Below are 22,302 nucleotides of genomic sequence, written 5' to 3' on the forward strand. Positions count from 1 at the left end.
GCCAGGTAGCCCCTCTCCTGACATTGACCGAGCTGGCCTGCTGACCTTTTTCTTTGCAGGACTCCCTTTGGCTCTATATCCAGCCTCTAAGACTCCCACATCCACCATCATTACTTCATGGTTTCTCTGTTTGGCAGGAAGACACCCAGATGCAGAGAGTGGCCCGGGTGCTGCGCTTACCCCGTGCTGTTTCCATCTCCTGTCAGGTGGTAACTGGATGTCCTGTTTGGTAGTTGCTCGTACGTCCCACAGGCCCTTTCCCCTGGCCAGGGCCACCTGGCATGTCACCTTCCCTCATAAGTTAAACATATAGTCCAATCGTATCTCTGGTTAAAAGAAATTCAGAAAGGTATGTATTTTTAAAACATGGGATTTAAGAGATTATTTTATAACCTGATTGTGTCCGTGAGCTCCTGTTTAGGGACTGGCACATGGAAGGTGCTTAGTAAATGTTGGTTTCCTGCCACCTCCAAGGTCAGTTCTGTATCTACATACAGCACAAAGTACTCTTTCCTACAGGATGATGACTGGACTGAAAATTACCAGGTATGGATTAAAACAAAAGGGAACTCAACAAAATATTACAAGTAGTTATTCCTGGGCAGTAGGATTTGGGAAGCTCCAAATTTATACCATGTCTTCATGTATTCATGCATTCAAATTTATTTACTCTTTCACTGATCTCACAAATCAAAAGGAGTATTAATTCTGATTGATAGTGAGCTATGGCACATTCTAACACGTTAGATCCTTAAAGGACTGGTTTTAGGAACACAGTAAGAGAGACGCAACCTCCCTGGGCTTGTTCTCCTTCTCCCTTCAAAGAAGTGTACAACACAACACAGTCTTTTGGTTTTCATTAGAGGCTCCAAATGCCAGTCACAAGAGCTGTCAAGCTGCAGGGCTGGGCCAAACATCCTCGGCTAAGACCTCAGGGAGGCCCAAGAGGCCACTGGGAAGGAGTCTCAGAACACTTGGGCATTTCCTACCACAGTCTCAAGCCCAGAGAACAGTTTCAACATAGCCACCTGGAAATCCCCTTGCACTCTGGCAAAGGGCGACTGTGTCACTCCAAAGCATAGAGATGGGTTCAGCCTGCCCGGAGGGAGAGCAAAGGAACAGGACTTCCCTGAGGACCCCACTTGCAGAAGGTCCCGCGGGGAGAACTGGAGGCTGCTTACTGTGAGCCTTGCAGGTCTTGCAGGAGGGCACTTGATATGAGGGATTGGGAGGGTTAAATGGTAATCCGACCTGGAGGCCCAACACAAAGGTAACCTCACTAAGAGGATGATTTCCCCTAAACACAAATGCCAAGGATGGAACTGCAAGAGGCAGGCTGGAGGAGGCACCTGCAGCAGCCATAGAGAACTGCACAGGAGGATCCCTCTGAGGACCTCCCAGAGACAAACAGTCAGCACTGTGTCTGAGGCATACCCAGCTCCCAGACGCCTGGTCCCCAGGCAGCACCCACTGAAGACTATGTCCTCCTTGCCCTAACTATTCCCACCATTCCAAGGGGTCCAAAGGCAGCTGTTGCTGGGGAACAAGGGAAAAAAGAACGAGAGAGAAGGCACCAGCTGCACCCTGTTCGCTAAGCCAGGCTCCTCAGCCCCTGCTCGATGATCGGATGATCTGATTTAGAACAAAGCTTATGGCTTTAACAGCTGGACTTCCTGACATCTCAGAGGGCCCAGGATTACCTATGCATCTGCTTGAAGTTTCACCTGTGGTTAGAGAGGCATCTGGGAACAGTCTATTTTAAGGTGGATTTCTAATGATAAAATCTAACAGAAATCTGGAAAGATTCCTAAACGTGAACTAGATCCATTTTCAATAACTAAAGGCAGCTGCAGGCATTCAAGGTCTCCAGAGAGACCAGTGTGTTGTTTCTGCAGATCTCCTTACCTGTTGTGCAGGAGGGTGTGATGATGGTCCACTAGGTACTGAGTGAACGAGCCCAGGAGCCCAAGGCTCTCATAAGGGATGCTGTGTGGCCAGAGGACAACCCACTGAAAGAGAACCAGAGGCACAGAGAAACCATTAGGGCACCTGAAAGACGAGCAGGTAGGAAAGAACACCGATTCTACCAAAGTAACTACCGGGGAAACAGGGTCTGAAGGAGGGCACCTGAATCTCCATCCTGTATTTCTAAAAAGCAGCTCCAATGGATGTGTGCCACAAAGAAACGAGGTGATGATCAGGCTCCATGCACTGGCGGAACGGATCCGATTTTTCATGAATTCCACCCCAAACATTATTTCCTAGACTTGTAGGAGTCTGCGTGCTTTGGCCAGCTTCTGTCCTGCAAACGGTGGCTTGGGCTCAGTCTCGCAGTTAGAATCATGCTCTTCCACTCTTGCACACCACGCAGACACACTCGGAAAATCAGACTCGCGGAGGATTAACAGCAACTCCTCGTTCATGTAAGGTTTTTGTGGTGACCTTACCAACTCCTCCTCAGGCTCTGTTACAAGCCTTTCTGGGAATCTCTGTCAACCCCTCCAAAGTTTAGTGCTCCACTTAGATCTGCACCAAAGGCAACACTACTTCTCCCAGGATGCTGTTTAAAGCCCAATATTCCAAATAAAGTACAACATATCACTGCGGCCTCCTAACCGCGTGGTGGAGAGGGGCTGGCATCTGCCAGTTCCACTAAATTCCAACTCGAATCTTCAGTTTCCCAGCTTGTGTGTTCGAACAGGGTCGCGGGATCCTGGCACAGAAAGGGCACTCGGGGAAACTAGAGTCCCACGCCTCCATCCTGCACACGGCGAAAGGAGGGCGGAGGTGGTCAGAGCGACGCCGCTGTGGAAATGACACCCGTCCAGGTTCCAGGATCTCCCGGGAAAGATCCAAAATAGCTTCGCCTTCCTCCTACATGATACCGGTTTTCCCCAACCTGTTTCCGGGCGTCTTTCCCGTTCGTTATCCTGGAAGTGAGACGAAAGTCACTCCTCCCCGCAGTAGAGCTGTCCTCCTGCTGTCACACCGGTTCTTGCTCACCAGTGAAATCCTAGCCGTCCCTTGGCTTTATCCGCTGTTTTCCAAGCAACTCCCCCTGCTTCAAACACTCTAAACCTTCTAAAACCCCGCTTAGCGCCCGCTGGCTTTAGTAACCTAGGCAACCACCAGGCGCGCATGCGTACCGACGCCGTTCCCACGGCGCCCCTCGCGCTACGACAGCCCGGAGGGCCAAAACACAAGTGCCCGCGCTCGCGCCCTTTGCCTCACCGCAAAGAATCCCAGCCCCAGCCCCGTGAGGAGGGATGGCAACGGTCAGGCGGTAGGCAATAGGCGGTAGCATCCCTTCCGGCCATCGTGTTTGCCAGTACCATGGCTCTCAGTGGTCAGGTGGGGAGACGTGCCCGCCCCCAAGTGAGGAAAGCCAGGCCAACTGGTTTCGCAGGGCCAGGAACACCTACCAAAAGCCTTTGCTTGCGCTTGCGCTTGCGCCAGCGCCAGCGCCTGCGCCTGCGCCTCCTTCTGGGGAAGAGCTGGAACTGCGCCTGCGCGGGCTCTCCTCCAAGTGGAGGCGGACCCCTGGATGAGAGGAGCGCTTGCTCCAGGCGGTTGTCCCAACTCCGAGGACCCTACCGTGCAGTAGCCTAAGGAGAACATGATGACCGCGAACCAGAACAGACTGCCCCTCTGGAAGTAGGCCGCGTTGCCTGCCATCATCGCCATCGCCATCGCTGCAGCTGTGTTCTTGGCATCGCGGCCGGCTGCGCTACCAGTGTGGTGTACGCGGGGCCAGCAGGGGTGGACCTGGGCGGCAGCTCCGCCCAGCCCGCGGGGAGGGAGAGGGCTCCCGGCCAGCCCCGTCTTGGCCTGGTCACTATCTGTAGGGAACATCCTTTCCAAGCGTCGCTCTCTGTAACGCTGTCTTTCCTATACATACATGTTTTTTAAAAAACGATAAATAGGGGCCGGTTCTGGGTGCAGTAGGCTAGGCCACCACCTGTGGCCCTGGCATCCACATATAGGCATCCTTGAACTATGACCACTTGACCATGATGGATCTTTTTGATTGCTGTCAGTTTTGATTTGGCAGTATGTTAAAAATTTTCCATCTATGTTCATCAGAGATTTTCACCTATCCTTTCTTGTTGTGTTCTTTTGTGGCTTGAGTATCAAGGTAAGGCTGGCCTCCAGCAACGAGTTTAATATACAAATATTATATACAAATTGCATGTATTTCATATATACATTTAGGAGCATGGTGATCCTTCCCACCCACGCTCCCATCCTTCTTCCTCCTCCCTCTCCTAGTCCCAATCCTAAATTTTTTTTTTGTTTGACAGGCAGAGTGGACAGAGAGAAAGAGAGAAAGGTCTTCCTTTACCTTGGTTCACCCTCCAGTGGCCGCCATAGGTGGCGGACTGGGGCTGGCGCACCACGCTGATCTGATGGCAGGAGCCAGGTACTTCTCCTGGTCTCCCATGGGGTGCAGGGCCCAAGCACTTGTGCCATCTTCCACTGCACTCCCTGGCCACAGCAGAGAGCTGGCTTGGAAGAAGGGCAACTGCGACAGAATCTGGTGCCCCGATCGGGACTAGAACCCAGTGTGCCGGCACACAAGGCGGAGGATTAGCCTAGTGAGCCGCGGCACCAGCCATCGAATCTTAATTTTTACAAAGATTTATTTTCAGTTTACTTTATACTCATTATCCCTACACTAAGTAAAGAGTTCAACAAACTGTAGAGACAAGGGCTGTAAACCATCATTGCATCTCAGAGTGTCCATTTCAATTCTATAGATTACCTTTTAGGTACGCTTAGTAACCATAGGCAGAGTGACAGAGATGGGAGGCAGGAGAGAGAGAGACAGAGACAACCATTCCATGTTCTGGTGCATTCCCCAAATGCTCACAACAGCTGGGGTGGGGCCAGCACCAGGCTGAAGCCACAGTCAGGAAGACTCCATCTGAGTTTCCCGTGTGGAGAAGAGGAACCCAAGTACTTGGACCCTCTGCTGCCTCCCAGGCACATTAGCAGGAAGCTGGGTTGGAAGCAGAGCAGCCAGGACTCGAACTCTCCTCTCCCACATGTAAATTCACACGTAGTGCAGCAGTAGAGGGCTGTCCAGTAGCGCCAGAGGAGTGTGATGAGATGTCTGCAGAGCAGGATGGGCATGTGCTGAGTCACAGCAAACACCCCACACTCTCCCAGTGTCATCGGATGGGGAGAACAACATGAAGAAAGCATCGTGCATCTGGAGAATTAGGGTAGTTTTTGGTTGCTAGAAGAAACAATGTGAAATTAAATTTCATTGCTAGAAGAAACTGTGAAATTGTCCGCAGATCAAAACTCTTCTGATTCCTAATGCCACTCATAGCAGGGCTGTCCCTGCCTTTCCAGACAAGAGGTTAATTACCCTGATTGGCAGGTGGGCACAGAGGTGTGGTCAGGTAGGGGCATGAGGTCACTCGGGGTGGGGTGGAGGCCTGATCTTCCAGCTCACAAATGTGATCAATTTTTATTTATTTATTTATTTGAAAGTCAGAGTTACACAGAGAGAGGAGAGGCAGAAAGAGAGAGAGAGAGAGAGAGAGAGAGAGAGCTTCCATTGCCGGTTTCACTCCCTAATTGGCCACAATGGCCATAGCTGTGCTGATCTGAAGCCAGGAGCCATTATCTCCCCCAACACCCCACCCCCAGTCTCATCGGGTCCAGGGACCCAAGGACTTGCTCCATCCTCCACTGCCTTCCAAGGCCATAGTAGAGAGCTGGATCGGAAGTGGAGTAGCCAGTTCTGAAACTGGCGCCCATATGTGATACTGGCGCTCCAGGCCAGGTCCTTAGCCTACTGTGCCACAGCGCTGGCCCCAGGAGGTGGTATTGAGATGTGGGTGGGACCAGGGCGGTTTCTTGCCCAAGGGTGTAAAGCTCAAATCATTGTGATGACTGATGATGATGATGCTCAGTAGGTTTCCTGCAGGAATTGGGTATAGAGGACATTCGTTCATAACTGCTTCATGGTTAGGCGAGAGGCGGCACAGAGTAAAAAAGTAATGTTGGCTGTTGTTCTTACTATTGTTGCAGTCTAGTGGATTAAGCATTGAGATGTCTGAGAAAGGGTCAAGCAGATAGCTAAAGTTCGGTTTGGGAAAATGCACATTCATTGCTGGCGCCACGGCTCACTAGGCTAATCCTCTGCCTGTGGCGCTGGTACTCCAGGTTCTAGTCCAGTTGGAGTGCCGGATTCTGTCCCAGTTGCTCCTCTTCCAGTCCAGCTCTCTGCTGTGGCCCGAGTAGAGAGTGGAGGATGGCCAGGAGAAGTGCCTGGCTCCTGGCTTTGGATCGGCGCAGTGCTCTGGCTGTAGTGGCCTTTGTAGGGTGAACCAATGGAAGGAAGACCTTTCTCTGTGTCCCTCTCTCACTGTCTAACTCTGCTTGTCAAAAAAAAAAAAAGAAAAGAAAAGAAAGAGAAAGAGAAAGAGAAAAAGATAAAGAAACTGCAATCTCATTAAGTGGGCATTTGACAGAAAATCATTAGGAAAACTCAGTGTGCTGGAAGTCAGTTTGATGAATCACCAGTTTACAGTTTACCGGATTCACCAAACTGATGGGCTGTGGCTTTAACATGTCAGGTCATGGAAAAAAAATGCTACATTAAAAGAAAAAAAGATTTATTAGGGCCAGTGTTGTTCACTAGGTTAAGCTGCTGCTTGCGATACTAGCATCCCATATGGGCATCCATTTGTTTCCCAGTGGTGCCACTTATTGTTAAAGATGTATTTATTTATTTGAAAGGCAGAGAGGCAGAGGCAGAGGCAGAGAGGGAGAGAAAGAGAGGTCTTCCATCCGCTGGTCCTCTCCCCAGATGGCCACAACGGCTGGAACTCCGCTTCTGATCCAGCTCCCTGCTAATGTGCCTGGGAAAGCAGCAGAGGGTGATCCAGTTGCTTGGGCCCCTGTGTTGTACCTGAGTGAGTGTAAACAAAGGAGCACCACACATTGATAAAATTTGATGGTCCTTTATTGCCGGCGGTGGAGAGTGGGCTCATGCCCAAAAGAACTCTCGACCCTGAAGCCCAAAGCAACAGGGTTTATAAAGGCAAAAACTGCAAAATTGGGATGGGAATACATGGTTGCTAGGATCGGGGGGAATACATGGTTATGGGGGTCAAGCTGACCTAAAACCGATGCGAAACGAGTATCAATTATAATCTTGACAATGCCAGTTGCAATCTTAACAATTTCAATTATAATCTTGACATTAATCCAGGTATTGGTTTTAATCATATGTAGGACATAGACAAATTACATTTTTATCATTAACCCAGGTGCAGCCTATCCACTTCCAAGCTTGAGCGATCATGCTAGGGGGTTTCTATGCTCTGCCTAGTGTGATGTAGTGGACTGCTATTGTTCAACTGTTTTAGACCATAGTTTCAGAGCAGAGCCTCATGGTGTATGTGTGTGTTGGGGAGGCACCTTCCCAGAATGGAGTCTCAGGTTCCCCAAAATGGAGTCCCTACTGTCAAGGTGTTACTTCACCTGCACCCACACAGGATACCTGGATGAAGCTCCTGGCTTCTGCCTGGCCCAGGCTTGGCTGTTGCAGCCTTTTAGGAGTAAACCAGCAGATGGAAGATCTTTCTTTCCCTCTCTCTATGTAAGTCTACCTTTCAAATAATAATAAAGATTTATTTATTTATTTGAAGGCAGAGTTACAGAGACAAAGTGGGGGGAAGGGAGAGATATGGAGGTCGAGATCTTTCATCTACCAGTGCATGCCCCAAATGGGCACAATGGCCAGAGCTGAGCCAGGCTGAAGCCAGGAGCTTCTTCTAGTATCCTAAGTGGGTGCAGGGCCTTCTTGCACTGCTTTTCCAGGCACATTAATAGGGAGCTGAATCAGAAATGGAGCAGCCAGGAATCAAATTGATGTCCATGTGGGATGCTGGCATTGCAGACAGCAGCAGCTTAACCCACTGCACCCAACTCTGGCCTGAAAATGCTACATTTTGAACAGGTAAACAACGAACTGAACATAGGTTTGGACTTGTAAGTTAAACTGTTGACATCACAGAAACAATGGGGGAAATGAATATATAAGTCATTGATCCCAAAAGTGAAAAAAATTCCAAACATCTCGGAAATAATAATAATAATAATAAAAAGTCCAGAGAAAAGACATTTAGGAAACACAAGTCCACTCTGTAGAGCACCAGAATCTCAAGTTCATTTGTTACCACACTTTGTTTTATTCTTTTTTAAACCGATGACCTTTATCAAAATTGCCATGCTGATAACTTGATTGTGGTCAAATTTCTTCCAGCATCACTGGGAACTCTTCCTGTAGCACTTGAAACAGGTGTCAGGCTGGCAGGACAGAGGTTTTCAGTTCTCAGACATGTACAAGCCTGGTGGGAGCTCACAGTTGGCCAGTGGTGATTCTCCAAGGCCAAGCTGAACGGGAGTGGGAGCCAGGTCATAAAGCTGCCAGGAGTTCCCCCAAGTTCTGGCTTTTCCTTGTAGGTGATAATTGGGAGGCATGTGTTTCTAAAGTTCACCTGAATACTGATTTCAGGGACTATATTTGTGCTGGTCACACCTACACTGCAGGGCTCAATACACAGGATTGGGTGTGTGTTGGTGTCATAGGCAGGCATATAGGATAAGCTGTGGCTTAGCAGGTTATCACCCTAGCCTGAAGCACTGAAATCCCATATGGGTGCCAGTTTGAGAACTGGCTGCTCCACTTCTGATCCAGCTCTCTGCTGTGGGCTGGGAAAGCAGTGGAGGATGGCCCAAGTCCTTGGGCCCTGCATACGTGTGGGAGACCTGTAGGAAGCTCCTGGCTCCTGGCTTAGGATCTGCACAGTTCCAGCCATTGCAGCCATCTGAGGAGGGAACCAACAGAGGCAAGATCTCTTTCTCTCACTCTCTTGCTTTCAAATAAATAAATAAATAACATTTTAAAGGTTTTATTTATTTATTTGAGAGATAGAGTTATAGAGAGAGAGAGGGAGAGACAGAGAGAAAAGTCTTCCATCTGCTGGTTTCCTCCCCAAATGGCTGAAACAGTAAGAGCTGGGCCAATCCAAAGCCAGGAGCTGGGAGCTTCTTCCTGGTCTCCCATGCGGGTGCTGGGGCCCCAGCACTTGGGTCATCTTCCGCTGCTTTCCCAGGCCACAGCACAGAACCAGATCTGAAGAGAAGCAGCTGGGACTGGAACTGGGATGCTGGTGATGCAGGTAGAGGCTCAGCCTACTATGCCCCAGCAACGCCTGTAAATCTTAACAAAGCAAGGTCAATGCACTACTCCGTGAACATCCCCCGAAGTCAAGGTCCACAGGAAAAATATGAAAACTCTCCTGAGTTGTTCAGGTAGAAAAAGAGAGATTGTCCAATAGAGGTTGATGATTTAGAAGGTGAGCACTACGATTGGGCAGTGTGGGAGCTGGTATGTTGACCTTTGCCAGTGATGTCTAAATAATGGCATGAGAATAGAAGTGACTGCCTGGAGTTGGGGAGAGCATAACAGCAAGTGAATTTACCTGGTCAAAATATTCTTTGAAACAAGTTTGATGGAAGAGGGAAAGGCACCATCTAGTGGAAATTCTCGGTGCTAAGGTACTGAACTTTGAATTACAGACAAAAAAAAAAAAAGCCAGGGAAACCAGGCTAGGTCCAACTTAAATTTTTTAAAGATTTATTTATTTATTTGAAAGTCAGAGCTACACGGAGAGAGAAGGAGAAGGGGGGAAGAGAGAGAGAGAAAGAGATCTTCCATCCTCTGGTTCACTCCCCAATTGCCTGCAATGGCTGGAGCTGCACTGATCTGAAGCCAGGAGCTAGGAACTTCTTCCAGGCCTCCCATGTGGTGCAGGGACCCAAGCACTTGGGCCATCCTCTACTGCTTTCCCAGGCTGTAACAGAGAGCTGGATCGGAAGTGGAGCAGCCTGGACATGAACCAGTGTCCATATGGGATGCCAGCACGGCAGGCCATGGCTTTCCCCACTATGCCACAGCATCGGCTCCCCAACTTAATTTTAGTTCATTTTCTCTCAGCCCTAGTGTCCTTTCAGACGTCCAGTTCTCAAACTATTCTATGGAGGTTTTGGCTGTTTTGAATGAATTATTTCAATGATTTAATTACTGTATGATGTTAGACTTATATTGACTTTTTAAGATTTGTTTTATTTGAAAGAGCTACAGAGAGAGAGAGAGAGAGAGAGAGAGAGAGAGAGAGAATCTTCTTCCCAGATGGCTGCAACAGGCAAGGCTAGCCCAGGCCAAAGCCAGGAGCCTGGAGCTTCTTCTGAGTCTCCCATGTGGGTGGCAGGGTCCAAAGCCCTTGGGGTATCTTCCACTGCTTTCCCAAGCCATTAGCAGGGAGCTGCATGGGAAGTGCAGCAGCCAGGACATGAGCCAGCACCCGTGTGGGATGCTGCCATACCCACTATACCTTAATGCTGGCCCCTTATGCTGACTTCTGAAAACCATTTATTTTTGTGTACCTGAGAGGCTGAGTGAGAGAGAGCAAGAGAGAGAGAAACCTTCTGTTTGCTGGTTCACTCCCCAAATGTCTACAACAGCCAAAGCTGGGTCAGGCTGAAGCCAGGAACCTAGAAATGCATCCAGGTCTCCCAGTGTAGGCTATAGGGCCCATGCACCTGAGCCATCACCTGCTGGTTCCCTGGTTACTTTGGTGTGAAGCCGGATTGGGAGCAGAGTAACTGGGACTGGAACCCACACTCTGCTATGGGCTGGGGGCATCCTACGTGGCAGCTTAACAAGCTTTGCCACAATGCCTGCAGTCTTATATTCTTTAACGTCCTCATTCGCTGTGAGTCTCTGGCCTCACCAGCCTCCAAACTCTCAGTTATCAGTTATAATTTGGCTAAATGAGAAAATTAGTTCCAGTGGGTGTTCAGTGACTGGAGATACAAATGGAGATTTTGGAAGGCCAGTTGTGCCTAGGGGGAGCTGTGTGTAGGGTGTGGCAGGGGCTGGAGAGGGGCTGGATCTAAGGCGTGCCTAGGGTGGCCATCCCAGGTTTATATTAAATGAATACTGTGCCAGCCTCCCTCACTTCACTGCCCAGGAAGACAGTCTCAGGAGGGCTCCCAGACATGGCTTCCAATGGTGAGTTTCCGTGTGCGGCTTTGTCCGCAAGGCTGGGTTCTCTCTGTCCTGGTGTTCTGTGGGGCTTTGAGCTTTCGTCTTTCAGAAGTGCAGGCTCGTGGTCCAGGGGCCTCTAGTGTCACAGGTGTCATTGTCTCTGGCTACCGCCTGGCTGAATGCAGGGGTAGGATTTCCCAAAGGCTCAGGTGTTTAAAAATTAACCCAACTTGGGGTTGCCTTAAAAAGTTTTCTGCATTTTAAAGATGTACGTGCAAGTAGTTTAGGTAGAACAGTGTCTTGGGTTCCCTTCAGAATGAAGGGGTGGGAGGTGTGGGGAAAGATGGGAAGGGTAGGGGTAGGAACCAGCTTTGGTCGTGTATTGCTGGAGCAGGGAACTTCACAGTGTCGGTGGAAAAGTGGAATTCAGAAATGTTTTCATGCAAAAAAACACTTTGAAACCAAGAATAGGTGTTTCATGATATTCGTTTCTCTGAGGACTTCTTCTATTGGAGCCGAGTTAGATTCTTCAGGCAGCGCCGGCCGTTATGGCCATTTGGGGAATGAACCAATGGACGGAAGACCTTTCTCTCTGTCTCTCTCTCTCTCTCTTTCTACCTCTGCCTGTGAAAAAAAAAAAAAAAAAAAAAAAAACAACCTGGAGTTGCAAGGTCTTGGGGTTCTGGCCCTGACTTCTTTCTCTAAACAAGCACTGGGTGAGAGAAGTCCTGGGTCAGCGCCAGTCTGTCTGGCAGCTTGTGAGTGTGACATCTCAATCAACTCGCAGAGGCCTCCCAGCTCTAGGAGGTCTTCAGAAAATCCTTGGAAAGTGCCCATGGTGGAGGGGGAGCCCTCTCAGCTCCTCACTCTGTCCTGGAGGCAAAATCCAAGGCCCCAGAACAATGGTGCCCTTAGGGTGTGAAGCCCTTCCAGAAGCTGCTCTGGACCACAGGGGAGGGAGGGGCCTCCCAGGTGAAGATTGTGGGCTCAGCTGCCAGTTTTACTGCTGAGATTTTATTTAAAGAAACAAATTTGATTTAAAACAAAACAACAACCAGTGTGTTTTTAAAATGTGTGTTAAAGGTATACACATTGCTGGTCAGAAATACTGGGAACTTTTCCTGTGGAGCTCTAGTGAGTGGCCGGGCTGGGGGTGTTAGGTAGGAAGTTAGTTATGAGCTTATGTGTGTGTGTGACATAAAGGTCTAAAGAGAAGACATCTATGTTCAGCATATGCATCTGCTGACAATGTTTCAGGGGCAGCCCGGTATTCACATTCTGCCCTACCCCCTTCTACCTGATAACCTACCAGGTGGGGGGGGGGTCCCCACCCCTTCTGCCTGACAAATCTTCCACAATCTCCCAGATGCAGCCCAGTGTCTGCATTTCAAACACCCTGCTCCGGATCCCCATTCTCTAGAGGGTCCTACTCACCTTTCCTGTGAACCCAGGATGGTACCAGCTAGGCTCCTCTTGTCTGATACCTTCAAGGGAAAACTCAGATAGGAGCTTCTTAATATTTACAGCCATAAAATCCTTTGTTTCAGGAGGAGATGTGTGAAGACAAAGACCCATCTCCTTAACCCTATCCCCCCCCCCCCCCGGCCTCAACCAGACTGCACACTCAGCCCTCTGCCTCTCTGCTGAGCTGCCCGCCTGGTCTGGCCAGGTGTACTCTCTCCACTCAACCATGTAACCTCGCTCCTTCCTCCCCTCCCCCCCCCCCAAGTCCCAGCGACTGCACTCTTTCCCAGGTCCTGTCTGGAGAGGTGCCCATCCATCCTTATGGATGCCCCTTCCCTAATAAACCTTGCTATTTTACCTCCCACTACTCTCTGTCTCATGCCTGAATTCTTCTTGCGTGAAGACAAGAACCCTGCATTTTCTCCAGTAACATTTTGGTGACCACGGAGGGACTTTGAGAAGACATTGGAGGTCAGTATTCCTTCCCTCAAGCGGGACCGGATCTGTGGAAGTGACCATTGAGTGTCCAGCACCCCACAGCTCTCTGAGAACACGGAGTCCCCCAGGCTACGGCTTAGCTATGGCCAAAACTCCAGAGGGATTGTAAGGAACGGGAGGGAAATTAGGAAGGGCAGTTGGCTGAGAGCCTGGAGACCCCCTGAGCTTTCTTTGGCTTCCCGGCAGCCGGACTGTGACCCGAGGACCAGGTCTCTCTCTCAGAGGGATGCCTGGTCACGCTGCCTACTGCTACGCGAGCAGGGCTTAGCTTCGGCCGAGGCTAATATTGGCCCTCCAGGTAAACTCGGACAACTAGGTAGTGGGCAATCTTGAGTGATAGGAGATTTCAAACACCCACTCAGCCCCAGACATCAGGGCTTTTCCCTATGCTCTCCTCCAGCTGGGATTTGTAGGGGAAGGTGAGGGCAGTCGCTCAAGTCTCATCCTCTGTAGCTTTCCGTCTCCCTCCCCCACTCTTGGCTAGGCTCTGCTCATCTCCATTCCTACACTGCTGGCCTGGAGAAAGGGAGAGGGAATTCCACAGGTCTCTCCACCTAGGGAAAAGCTGTTACATGTTAACCTTTTCCAACCTGGTAGAAGGTTTTCTGTCTTTGCAGCTTATGGTAGCTCTGGTGCGTCTTAAAGTTTTTGTGAACCATTACTGTTGCTAAGCTTTGATTGCCTGAGGACTGAATCTGGAAAGGAGCTGAAGTTAACCATCTGTTTTAATTGACTGAGTGTCTGCAGTAGTCCTGATTGATCTGGATTTGGTTGAATTATAGGAGGTTCCCAGCACTCTTGGTGAAATGGCACACCTACCCAACCCCACGGCCAGTCCTGCTAGGCCCCGGCGTGCGCAGTCTTCCCTGTAAATGGGGGATCCCAGCCTTTCTCTGCACTCTATTCCAGTCCTTGTGGCCTGCTGCACCCAGGCAGGCATAGCCAGATATCTCTAGGGAGAGCACTCCCCCCACCCACCCAGGGCTGCTTTTTTTCTCCCCTGGAGGAATTTCCAATTCAATACTACTGCTGGCCTTATCTAAGGGAGCCAGAACACGTAATCCATTAACCCTTTCCAACCTGATGGGTTTCTCTTTGCAGTTCATGGAAGCCTAAGCAATGGGCTCATATGCTGATGACTAGTTCTTTTCTGTGCTGCTGTCCCTGACTTATCTGATGAGAGCATTCGTTCACGTGCCTTGAAGGTTTTGTGTTTTTCTATTGCCATTATGAGTCTTGATTGGGAAAACTGCAACACGAAGTTGTTTACATTATTTGTCTGTTTTAATGTTTGAGTGATTACCCAACTGATCAGAAACATACTAATTGTTGACTAAACCACTTGACTCTCTGACAGCTTAAATTCTAAACCAAGTCTTCCAACTTTGAGCTTCCAGTCAGATCCCTGGAACTCTCAAAGGACGAGACTCTAAAATTTGTTAAAGTAACAGCTGTTTGAGTCAACTCAGATTATGTGAAATGTATTAAAATGTTGTAAATGGTGTCAGACCTATGCTGTATTCATGTTTTTGCTTTCCAGCTAGAGTGGTCTTATGAAAATGAGAAGTAAATTCTGTGTATACAGGCCTTTATGTTGTTAACTAAAGTAAGCCAATACAGATTGGTTCAGAGAATTGAGTTAATGCAAACACCCTTAGGTTTGCTCATTGGCTCACTTGCTCAGTTTTACATGTCTTTGATATGCTTTAAACTTGTTTCTCTTAATGATGAAGATCTTTTCAAAGTTGTAAACATGCACTAGTGTCCCTGTTGCTGTTCAGGTGTTATCCTTATGTTACTTAAAAGCATGGGAAATGTAATTTTGACTTTTAATTCAGATAATGGTGTGGTATTCATCAATAACTCTGTTTTAAGTTATCTAGGCATTGGTGCTAAGTAAAACTTGGGAAAATGTATTATGTGTACTTTTAACATCTCAAATTTGATAAGAGAGACTGAGTTTGTTAGCATGTATTCTCATAGGTTGTCCATACATGACAATTCAAGACTATGTAAAAGTAACTACGCATGTAAAGTTTCAGAAGGTGTGAGCAAGTCATGAAAAGTTTTAAAAGGTTTACAATTTTAAAATTGTTTACAGAGTTTTCTTTAAGTTGAGTGTTAATGCCAAAATTACACTGACCTAAAGTTGAAGTCTGATCTTCTATTATAACAATGGGATTTTCATTTATTTTATTTTATTTTTATTTTTTGACAGGCAGAGTGGACAGTGAGAGAGAGAGACAGATAGAAAGGTCTTCCTTTGCCATTGGTTCACCCTCCAATGGCCACCGTGGCTGGAGTGCTGCGGCTGGTGCACCGCGCTGATCCGACGGCAGGAGCCAGGTACTTATCCTGGTCTCCCATGGGGTGCAGGGCCCAAGTACTTTGGCCATCCTCCACTGCACTCCCTGGCCACAGCAGAGAGCTGACCTGGAAGAGGGGCAACTGGGACATAATCCGGCGCCCCAACTGGGACTAGAACCCGGGGTGCCGGCGCCGCAAGGTGGAGGATTAGCCTAGTGAGCCACGGTGCCGGCCAACAATGGGGCTTTTAAAAAATGTGTACTAATGTTAGTAAATGGTCTCAATCGTAAATCTTAAATCTGTTTTTGCAAAAACTGTAACGTCTCTTTTTAACAGTGTCTGCTTAATCGGTTACTCTGCCATTTCTAAAGTTAGGTCCTGTAAGCTCTTTTTGACTCTGTTAAATAATTCTGAGTTATGTGATGATTTTGTGTGCTAACTCTAATGTTCAAGGTTTTTATTTCTGGTTTATTCGACAACAAGAGACATAGCATTCATGTTCTGCCAAAGTAATCTATTGTGTACTCTACTGTCTCTGTTAAGTTCAGATTGATGAAAAGCATTGTTAAATATCATTATGATTAGATCTGGTCTAAAAGTGTTAAAATCACCCTGACTATTGAATGACTATCATTTCAGGATGTTAAGGAATTTTGACCAGATACTCTAAGTTCTCTTGGCACCTTTAACAGACGTTCTGAAAATAAAAGTTCTAAATTATCTGGACTTTTGACATCCCCAGAGGGCCCCTGGAGATGTCGAAAGAGATATCTCTCATCTTGCAGAGATAATAACCAATCAGCTGTTTAGATTAAAAGTGGTGCCAAGATGTGAAATGATGCTAAACTTCAGTTATAAACGTGTTTCTTTCTAGCTGCTCCAGTCTCTGGCTCAGAAGCCAGATCCTTTAAAGAGGGACTGACAAAGTCTCTGTCCAGCTAATGCTGAACAACCAGGCATTGCTAGTTCAAATGTATTGCTAGTTCAAAGGTGCATCAAATGGGAGGTCTAGCCAAAAGGGAGAAAGTGTTCCAAAAGAGACTTAGAGACGACGGGGGATGGTTATGCGGCAGATGCTAGAGAACTGGGTTCCAGGAGCCCAAGAAGCTCTAGTGTCCACAGGCTACACAGTGAAAGCCCAGAAGCCCAAAAACTTAAACTTATGGGTTACACGGTAAGACTAGTTAAACCCGGAAACCCAGGCCCATAACCCACTGGCTACATGGTAAATATCTGGAAGCCAAAGGATGGCAGAGACGTCTGCCACAACTTCTCCTCTAAGTCAGGCTATGCAGTAAACACTGGTCAAATGCCAGTTAAATCTGAAAGCCCAGGAAGTCAGGCTAGAGACCCAATTTGCTGCCTCACTTCTCTTTTCTCTTCCAGAAGGGAAGTTACTATAGTTCTGCAGGACTCTCCATTGTGATGTACAGTTTGATCCCCAGACCTTATGTAAGGGATGACTGACCTTTTCTATAATAATGCCTGGCCACAGTATAGAGGACCAAACAGCATCGCCAGAAAAATAGGTTAAACTATGAAATAATGTGACAGCTAGATTGATTTTTCAGTGTATGCGGTAAATGGGCAGAACTTCCCCTTTACACCAAACTGAGGGATAGATAGGAAATTGCACTGATGACCTCAAAGTATGCAAGCAGGTCACCACAGTTGATCTTCCCTAAAAGGTCATAGTTCTCCTCATGGGTATGGTCTTAACTTGCAGGAAAATACTAAGTGTCAGAATTTGCCCATGACCATAGTTTTTTAGCTCACCCTGATATTAAAGAAATCTTCAAAAATCAGGGATGGGTTGAGCACCCCCTTGACTGACATCATAGAGGCTGCCTCCATGGTCTACTTTATTAGAGACCAGGAGAATGAGGAGCAAGCTAGCAGCAGGAGTGATGTAGGGATGGGCAACAGGCCAATCAATAGCTGTTCTGCATGGTGATCTGCCATCAAGGAGACCCAGCAAGGCCAGTGCACCCCAAATGGCACCTGTTGCTGATATAAGGAGCCAGGGTATTGGGCAAGCAGCTGTCATGACAGCAACTGCCTTCTGTCAGCTCTGCCAAGAGCAAGGCCACTGGACACGGAACGGCCCTGGGTGTCGAAGGACTCCTGGTTCAGAACTGCGGACCTTGTGGCCCTGAGCTAAAAAGCCATTGGCTCTGCCCAGCCTCTGCCCAGCTTCCAGCTCCAGCCACTGCTATTGGGGATGGCTTAGGGTCAGTGAAACGTAAGTTGCCTATTTCTATCAGCCTCCTATTCAGCTCTCCTCCTACTCCAGCCATGTAATGCAAGTCAACAGGGTGCCTCCCTTAAAGGAGATTTGCATCTCTTGTGATTCTCTTCCAGCACCTCATGGATAGGTCTGGGCCTCACACACCCAGCCAGGCCTTAAAAGTCTATCCAACAGTATTAAGCTTAGAAAGCCCTCCCTGCCAGTTCCTAAAAACAGGGCTTTTAGTAACAGCTAACTCAGATAGTCCTGCACCTATTTGGACAGGTCCCCACTGAGGACTTAAAGGGCCTATCTCTTGAGGGGGGTGCACAATAACCCATAATGTAGATGGTTAAATGTAAATGATTTGTTGGTTTGTCTTTTCCCAGCCTGAGACTCTAGTCTTGTACATTGGCTTAACTTCCTAGCAAAACTAGCGATTAGGTATCCAGAGGTGTGGGGAGCAACTGGGAGCAACTCGGACTAGACTAAGTTACTGGAATTAAGACTTATTCTATGCATCTGCTCTCCCACAATATGGCGCTGGGAGAGGAGGAAACAGCTTCTACACAGCTGCCTCCAGTTCAACCAATAAATTGTAGGACCTGCTCCTGATTGGAGGAGAGCAGCGTACTCGGCGTGTGGGTAGCAGAGTTGGGATTGGTGGAAGAGGACTATAAAGGAGGAGAGAGACAACATGCACCAGGAACATCTATCTGAAGGAACACCTGAGCAGCCCCCGAGAGAGCCGGCCGGCGGTGTGCCGCTCCCCCGCTGAAGTGGGGAAAGTGGCAGGGGGAGCCGCCCTTCCACAGAGGTGGAAGGGACGGTAGCCAACCCAGGAAGGACCAGCAGCAAACCCGGGAAGGGCCGAGCAGACAAAAGAACAGCGCAGGGTCCTGTGTCATTCCTCCATGAAGAGGGGGAGCGACAAGAGGAAAACAAAGCATTGCTAGTCCATTAGAGTTTTAATTATTTAACCCTTATCCTCACCCCTGGGGAGAGAAAACCAGCCCTAGAGAGGATATGGGCCATGCAGCAAATTCCTACTTCTGCAAACTTCAGGCAGTCCCAGTTTTCTCTATCAGGTTCCTAGATACAGGGAAACAGCACAGTTCCTAAACCAGGCTCCTGACAGGCAGCCAAAGCAGAGCCCCCTCCTTTGAGGGAAAGAGAAACCACAGCCTTTGCTCAGCAAAAGGATGCTATGACTAAAGCCCCTGTGCTAGGACTGCCAAATCCAAAGAGACCCTCCCAGCTGTACATCACTGGGAGGCAGGGAGGCACCTTAGGAGGGTTAACTCAGGATCTGGGACCTGTTAAGCAACCTGTGGGCTACTTTTCTAAAACCTTAGACATGGTTGCACAAGGATGGCCTCTCTGCCTAAAGACAATGGCAGCAGCTGCCTTGCTGACAGAGGAGGTATCTAGAATTACAGTGGGACAAGACATCGCCCTTTATACCCCACATCAAATAAATTCTCTATTAGAGCAAAAGGGCTCTCACTGGCTCGCAGATAGCAGAATACTAAAATATCAGGTCCTCCTTCTAGAAAACCCTCAGGTAAAAATAAGGCATTGCTCTAATCTAACCAAGCTACTTTAATGCCAGTTCCAGGAGAAAGGGGTCTCCTCCACTCCTGTGCTGAGACTATAGACTTGATCTATGCCAGCAGAAGGGACCTAAAAGACAGCTCCCTGACTTTCACAGATGAAGTTTGGTTCATAGATGGAAGCAGCTTTGTCAGACGGGACCTGCTTCTCAGGGTATGCAACAGTTATGGCATGGCACGTTACTGAAGCGTGCTCTGCCCCCAGGAAGTTCTGCTCAGTTAGCAGAACTGATCACTTAACTAGAGCTCTAGAACTAGGTAAGGACAAGAGAAAATAACTCCCAGGGGTCTATACAGCAAAAGGGAACTTACCGCAAGGAAGGCTGGCAAACAGATTTTACACAGCCTCTGTCAATGCTATAGGTACCTGCCTGCTTGTACTTATAGGCACCTTTACTGGATGGGTAGAAGCCTTCCCAGCCAGAACTAAAAGAGCTCAGGAAGTGAGCAAAACTGTCCTGAAGGAAGTTATCCCATGCTTTGGTCTTCCAAAATCTTTACAAAGCGACAATGGGTCTTCCCTCATCTCCCAGGTTACACAAGGGATTTGTAAGGCCCTAGGAATAACCTGATCCCTTCACTCTGCATGGAGACCTCAGTCTTCCAGTAAGGTAGAAAGAGCCAACGAGGCTCTATGGAAAACATCACGAGTATAGAAATGTGTGCTTGGTAAGAAAGGTTAAGAAGGAAAGAGTGTTCTTGGTAAGAAAGGTTAAGAAGCAAAGAGTTTTTTTAAAATGAGGAAAGGACATGGTTTGTAAGAATGACTTTATCCTGATGGCTAGTTTACTCTAGACTGGAATGGAAATGATGGAATGTTTCAAGTAAGTTGAAGAGGGTGCGTGGAAGTTACAAAAGGTTATAAAAGAAAGACATATTGGACATGCTAACTGCTTCTCTGAGAGGTATCTGTGCCATGTTCCAGGAAGAATGTTGTCTCTGGGTCAATCAGACTGGACAGGTACAGACCCAAATTTGTACTTTTTCTGGATAAAGCCAAACAGCTCCGGGACCAGGCCAAGCAGGACTGGGATTTCTGGCCTGACATCTGGTCATGGAAATCCTGGCTATTTCCTCTCCTTGGCCCAATAACTCTGTAATCTTGCTGCTTCTCTTTGGACTGTGTGTTTTTAATGCCCTTGTTTGTTTTGTCTCTAACAGACTAAAAGCTGTCAAATTCCAAATGGTCGTCAGACAAGGCTTCCAGCCCATTCCACTGGACGACCTGAGCAGCCCTCTGGACCGAGCAGGACAGTCTTTCCAAGGCCACTGTTGCACACCATAAGACAAATAGCAAGAGGAAATACCCAAATCCTCCTCGATGCTCACATGCCAGCTTCGAAGAAGTTACAGAAAATGGAACTCCACCCATAATCCCAAAGAAGAATTTTGGGTATTGCCTCTTGAGGGGAGAATGTTAGGTAGGAAGTCAGTTATGAGCTTATGTGTGTGTGTGACATAAAGGCCTAAAGAGAAGACATCTATGTTCAGCATATGCATCTGCTGACAATGTTTCAGGGGCAGCCCGGTATTCACATTCTGCCCTACCCCCTTCTTCCTGATAACCTTCCAGGTGGGGGGGGGTCCCCACCCCTTCTGCCTGACAAATCCACAATCTCCCAGATGCAGCCCAGTGTCTGCATTTCAAACACCCTGCTCCGGATCCCCATTCTCTAGGGGGTCCTCCTCACCCTTCCTCTGAACTCAGGATGGTGCTAGCTAGGCTTCCTCCTGTCTGATACCTTCAAGGGAAAACTCAGATAGGAGCTTCTTAATATTTACAGCCATAAAATCCTTTGTTTCAGGAGGAGATGTGTGAAGACAAAGACCCATCTCCTTAAAAACCCCTGGCCTCAACCAGACTGCACACTCAGCCCTCTGCCTCTCTGCTGAGCTGCCCGCCTGGTCTGGCCAGGTATACTCTCTCCACTCAACCATGTAACCTCACTCTTTCCTCCCCTCCCCCCGCCCAGTCCCAGCGACTGCACTCTTTCCCAGGTCCTGTCTGGAGAGGTGCCCATCCATCCTTATGGATGCCCCTTCCCTAATAAACCTTGCTATTTTACCTCCCACTACACTCTGACTCACGCCTGAATTCTTCTTGCATGAAGACAAGAACCCTGCATTTCTTCCGGTAACAGGGATAGGGACCAGATACCCTGGAGCATTTCAGAGATAGATGCTCCCCAGGGAAGTTTTGCTGGGAACAGAAAGTGCCCTTATCCCCTCTTTGCCTCTTCTGGAAGGAAAGAGTTCCAACCAACAGTGTGTTCTCTGTTTGAATTTGGGTTCATACAAAATGCTTTACACAAATTACTCATATAATCTATATGTTTAAAAATATTTATTTATATTTATTTGAAAGGCACAGTTACAGAGAGATAGAGAGAGGGATCTTCCATCTACTGGTTCACTCCCCAGTTGGCAGCAAATGGCCAGGGCTGGGCCAGGCCGAAGCCAGGAGCTTCTTCCCAGCCTCCCACATGGTGCAGGGGCCCAAGCACTTGGGTCATCCTCTGCTGCTTTCCCAGGGCTTTAGCGGGGAGCTGGATGGGAAGTGGAGCAACTGGGACTTGAGCTGCACCCATATGGGATGCTGGACTGGAGGCAGAGGCTTAACTTGCCATGTCACAACACCAGCCCCGAATTTAAAACAAAACAACAACAAGTGTGTTTCTAAATGTATGTTAAAGGGATACAAATTGCTTGTATACCTTTTGGGGGCTGGTGCTAAGGTTCAGTAGTTTAGTGCCCTGGCCTGAAGCGGTGGAATACCATATGGGTGCCACTTTGAGAAGTGGCTGCTCCACTTCCAATCCAGCTCTCTGCTATGGCCTGGGAATGCAGTAGAAGATGGCCCAAGTTCTTGGGCCCCTGCACGCAAGCCAGGAAGAAGCTCCTGGCTCCTGGCTCTGGGTCAGTGCAGCTCCAGCCATTGAGGCCAATTGAGGAGTGAACCATCAGATGGAAGATCTCTCTCTCTGCCTCTCCTTTCTCTGAGTAACCCTGACTTGCAAATAAATAAATAAATATTTTTTAAAAACCCACAAAACCCCATTTCACTGCCAAATGCTTAAGATATTTCTTTAAAAATTTTTTTGAATATGTGTTTTATTTAT

General features: G+C 48.2%; 1 long non-coding RNA gene across 4 annotated transcripts in view; it reads right to left on the reverse strand.

Annotated features, from left to right (window-relative positions):
- Positions 1-22,302, reverse strand: part of LOC103347188 (uncharacterized) — a 64,387-nt gene that overhangs the window by 30,006 nt on the left and 12,079 nt on the right. For 2 of the 4 annotated variants that reach the window (XR_007913583.2, XR_011382470.1), the window contains exons 1-2: positions 2,128-3,574; positions 1,906-2,009 (exon numbers count right to left, since the gene is read on the reverse strand). This is a non-coding gene — a long non-coding RNA (uncharacterized lncRNA). The other 2 variants (XR_011382468.1, XR_011382469.1) reach the window with 2 other exon arrangements.

This window comes from Oryctolagus cuniculus, chromosome 15 (assembly GCF_964237555.1).
Source record: "Oryctolagus cuniculus chromosome 15, mOryCun1.1, whole genome shotgun sequence".
Lineage (NCBI taxonomy): Eukaryota > Metazoa > Chordata > Mammalia > Lagomorpha > Leporidae > Oryctolagus > Oryctolagus cuniculus.